This window comes from Octopus sinensis, linkage group LG4 (genome assembly GCF_006345805.1).
Source record: "Octopus sinensis linkage group LG4, ASM634580v1, whole genome shotgun sequence".
Classification (NCBI taxonomy): Eukaryota; Metazoa; Mollusca; class Cephalopoda; order Octopoda; family Octopodidae; genus Octopus; species Octopus sinensis.
The window spans coordinates 28242579-28247622 of record NC_043000.1 but is presented as its reverse complement, the minus strand read 5'-3'; the positions used below and the strand labels follow the sequence as shown (position 1 = coordinate 28247622).

The 5044-nt window shown below is 36.6% G+C and overlaps 1 long non-coding RNA gene across 1 annotated transcript in view; it reads right to left on the bottom strand.

Annotated features, from left to right (window-relative positions):
- The window catches only part of LOC118763219, a 9364-nt gene extending 4635 nt beyond the window's left edge, over positions 1-4729 (bottom strand). Inside the window, exon 1 of the long non-coding RNA XR_004998969.1 lies at positions 4719-4729. This is a non-coding gene — a long non-coding RNA (uncharacterized LOC118763219). The remainder of the gene's footprint in view (positions 1-4718) is intronic.
- Between the last annotated feature and the right edge of the window lie 315 nt (positions 4730-5044).

Genomic DNA, 5044 nt, shown 5'->3' with positions numbered 1-5044 from the left:
TGTCAGCTTCCTTAAATACTGAGAACAGTTTTTTGTTTTGCTCGTGTTTTGCCGCCATCTGGATCAGTTTTCCTTCCTTTTGAAGTAGATATTTTTGCAGTCCTATGGTGGTTATTTTATAGTAGTTTTCCAGCTGTATAAGGCCTCTACCACCTTCTATACGTTGTATATATAGTCTTTCTATGTCAGATTTTGGGTGATGCATCCTAGATCCTGTCATTATTTTTCTTGTTTTCCTGTCTATTTTGGTCAGTTCATTTCGTGTCCAGTTAAGGATATTGTAGCTGTAACTTATAACTGGGACAGCTAAAGTGTTGATACCTATTATCTTGTTTTTAGCATTGAGCTCTGTGTTTAGTATTGATCTAACTCGTCTATAATATTCTTTTTTATTTTCTCTTTCATTTGTGTGTGTTGTGTCTTATCTTGTTCATGGATTCCTAAGTATTTGTAAGTTTGGCTTTGGTCTAATTCTTTTATTTCATTTGCTTCATCTAGTGTGATGTTGTTACTCTTAACTAGTTTTCCTCTTTTCATGGTTACTTTGGCGCATTTTTCTAATCCAAATTTCATATCTATTTCTTTGGTAAATCCATGAACTGTCTTTAATAGTGTTTCCAGCTGTTTGTCATTTGCAGCGTATAGTTTTAGGTCATCCATATATAAAAGGTATAATATATAATATTATCATTATTATTATTATTATTATTATTATTATTATTATTATTATTATTATTATTATTATTATTGTTCTTGTTGTTGTTGCTGTTATTATTATTATTATTATTAAGGCGATGCGCTGGGAGAAATGTTGGCATGCCATATAGTATATTAGCGGTATATTTTCCAGATTTGTGTTCTGAGTTCAGATGCTGCCGAGGTCACCTTTGACTTCCAGCCTTTGTTGGCTGTCAAAATAAGTACCAGTAATATAATGAGATTGATGAAATCGACAAGCCCTGCACCCTCACACCTATTATTCCAGTCATTGTGCCTATATTAGAAAGGACTACTACTTCACCGTTCAATAGAAAATACAAATTTCTTATGTTTTAAATTAATGTTTGGCGACAATCTCAATAATTTCCCTTATGATTCTTGCAGAATGAAAAATGGCACTCTACTTCAGGTCGGCATTGCGAGTTTCACTTCCAATTTCTCTCATTTTTTTTTTCAGATAGCACTTTGGGTGTTATGTCAAGAGCACCTAATTCTACAGGAATAATTGTTGTTTTGATCTTTCACAGTATATATTCGGTGACTTTGTGCCTGTGTTTGACCCCCACCACTGCTTGACAACCAGTGTTGGTGTGTAACGTAGCGGTTTGGCAAAGGAGACCGTTAGGATAAGTATGAGATTAAAAATACATTTAGTACTGGACTGGATTCATTCGAATCAAAATTCTCCAAGGCGGTGCAACAGCATGGCCGCTCTCTTATGTCTGAAACAAATTAAAGGTAAAAGATCTTTAACAATAATCCTTGGACGGAATTCATAAATAGCTAATGCATCGCTACGCGCAATTCCGCAAATCGCATGACTCTTAGGGCCATAGTCCGTATTTTTTGGATGATTCCAGTGCAGTCCGTAGTACCCATGGGTATCCGGTTGATCATTATCATTGATTGATTTCTTCAAACGATATAACATGAGTGGATGTACAATAGTGGGATGATTATCTCTTTTTACCTGTATGAATGTCAAGCGAGTTATGTGGGTTATTTGCATATTCTAAACGATTCCCATGAACTGAGGAAGCGCAATGCGCTGAAATCACGTGATCTGTCAGTTCCGGTGCCCAGAACTAAAAATTTTCGTCAGCTAGTTATATATGTGTGCTCTTAGCATTCCATGTCTATATGAGAGGTAATCTCAATACAAAAAGCGCAGTATTCAGCGTTCTACCAATACATCGACATCGAGTAGGCTATAAGGATTGCTGCACACACACAAGGTAGAGGTTCAACAAAGGAGACCGTTAGGATAAGTATCACATTTAAAATACATTTAGTACTGGTCTGGATTCATTCGAATCAAATTTCATCAAGGTGGTGCACCAACATGGCCAGTCTCTTATGACTTAAACAAATAAAAAATAAAAGATGGCTGTGTTTTCTTTTTTAACTGTGATACAATCCAGTCTTCGACACCTTCATTTAATATTTCTACAAAGGTGCAAGAAAATACCGAGGTCGACTTTGCTTTCATCCTTTCGCGATTGATAAAAAAAGTACCAGTGGAGACACGGGGTTCAATTTAATCGACTCACCTCTCTCTCGAAATTACTTATCTTGTGCCAAAATTTGAAGTCAATATTGTTACTGCCTTTAATGTTTGCGAGAAACGTTTCTTCTAGTAAACATAGCTGGTATATATTCCAGTGTCAGTGGACATTTGAACCCGTGTCGTAGAAGTATAATACTAAATAAAATTGAGTCAGACACTGTGCCATTTCCAGCACGCTACCAATTTCTTTGACGCTATTGTTTTCTTTGAAAATAAAAAGTATCAATATCTCAGACAATATTTCGTTATAATGAGGACAGTGTGTGGCATGATAAATTTTCGTCAAATCGAATACTCGACTTAATTTCGATGTGCAGTTACTGCCTCATCCATTAATCATTATCAGCTATCGTCTGCCCTCACCAGGCTAAATACTACGAAACGCCGTCATGTGCTTTCGTGTGCTGTCCTTATACACTCACCGTGTTTTTAAAATGTTTCATTTTCGTTATTAACCATCCATTTAACTCTTGTTTTGTTTTCTCTGTTTTTCTCTTTTTTCATTCATTTTGCCTTTTATTAACACTTTTTCTAATTAAATGTCCAAAATATTTTAGTTTTCTTTGTTCGGTAATTTTTAAATTTTCCTTCATTTCTTTTCGTTTTTTTAATCATTGTTATTCCTTTATCTGTTCTTTTCTGTTTTAATCATAATATTCTCAATAATCGTCTCGTTTAAAGGCTTGCAATCTATTTGAAAACATTTTGTTAATATCTATGTTTCAACTCCGTGTAATAGAGTGAACTGCATATGTAACATTTCAATAAGCTTTATAACATTTATAATATTTTAATAATCTTTATAACATATTTAACATATTAATAATCATCTTTACGATGTTCATATATCAATGTTGCATGATAAAGCGGTTAGCTGGCAGAATTGCTAGCACGCCGGGCGAAATGCCTAGCGGTATTTCGTCTGTCTTCGTCCTGAGTTCAAATCCCGCCGAGGTAATCTTTACCGTTCATCCTTTCGGGGTCGGTAAATTAAGTACCAGTTACGAACTGGGGTCGATGTAATCGACTTAATCCGTTTGTCTGTCCTTTTTTGTCCTCTCTGTGTTTAGACCCTTGTGTGTAGTAAAGAAATAGAAATAGGTATTTCGTCTGCCGCTACGTTCTAAGTTCAAATTCTGCCGAGGCGGTCTTTGCCTTTTCATCCTTTGGGGGTCGATTAAATAAGTACCAGTTACGCACTGGGGTCGATATAATCGACTTAATCCGTTTGTCTGTCCTTGTTTGTCCTCTCTGTGTTTAGCCCCTAATGGTTAGAAAAGAAATAGGCATTTCATCCGTCCTTGCGTTCTGTGTTCAAGTTCCATCGGGGCCGACTTTACCTTTTATCCTTTCTGGGTTGATAAAATAAGTCCCAATTTAGCACTGGGATCAATGTAATCGACTTGCCACCCCGCCATCCACTCCCGAATTTGCTGGCCTTGTGCCAAGATTTGAAACCCATATTAATGTTGCATGATAAAACGGCGAGCTGGCAGAATGGTGAGCACGCCGTGGAAAATGCTAGCGGCATTTAGTCCGTCTTCATGTTCTGTGTTCAAATTACGCCGGGGTCGACTTTTCCTTTTATCCTTTCGGGGTTAATAAAATAAGTGCTAGCCGAGCACTGGGTTTGATACAACTGACTTAGGCCTTTCCCTAGAAATTGCTGGCCTTGTGTCAAAATTTGAAACCAATATAAATGTTTCATGATGTTAGTATCTTTGTATTAAACAACTTCTTCACAGTCATTCGATTGCGGCCACGCATGAGCATTTCCTTGAAGAATTTAATTAATCAAACGGGCACAGTTACATGTTTTTTTAAAGTCCGGTTCTTAATATATCGGCGTCTTTTTGCCAAACCCTGAGTTGTAGGAACACAAACAAACCAACATTGGCTGTGAGAGACAAAGATGCACACTAACAGGTGCGCACATACATATGCGTGTATGTTCCTATGCAGTTTCCGGGTTTCTATGCAGTTTCCGTCTACTCAATTCGCTTACAAGGCATAGGTGGACAGGAGGTTATTTTAAAAGACACATAGACAAGGTACCCCGCAGGGAGATTGAACTCAAAGCTAAATGGCTGCAAAGCAAACATTTTAATCACACAGCCTTGGCTGCATCCGCAACTTATTTAACATTTCTGTTCTCATAACATTCTTGCTATTTCCATTTTCGTTTTCATTCGTTTCACATTTCCCATGTTCTATTTGCATATATCTCAGGTCTATGTCTGTTAGTCATTTGGCTTTATCTCAATTGTAATAAATATTTTGGCGGTAACTATTGCTTTTTGCTGATTACATTGGGGAACACGGAATTTGGTGTCTGAGATATTTGACCTGTACTGAGGTAAATTTTGATTGCTGATTCTAAATATGTCATTAGCTTCATTCCATCATCTCTGGGTATCTAGATATGTTATACTCCTAATTGCTATGCATACAACCCATCAAACAAAGGATTGATGACTACAAAACATTATTGTTAACTTTTCGATAAAAACTGGAGTCATAAAAATATATATTTATAATTAAATTACATCAACAGAAGCAGATAAAAGCGAAACACGAGTAGAAAGTTATCACCGAATGAACTTTTATTCACTCAAGCATATCGAGCAGGTTTGCTGACACCACTATATTGGTTTACTCGGGTTGCGGACACCACTATATTAGACAAACTAGTATGACCTTGAGAAAGAGAACCACCCTACATAAAGAGCAAATCCGTTTCCTCTCCGTGAACATATA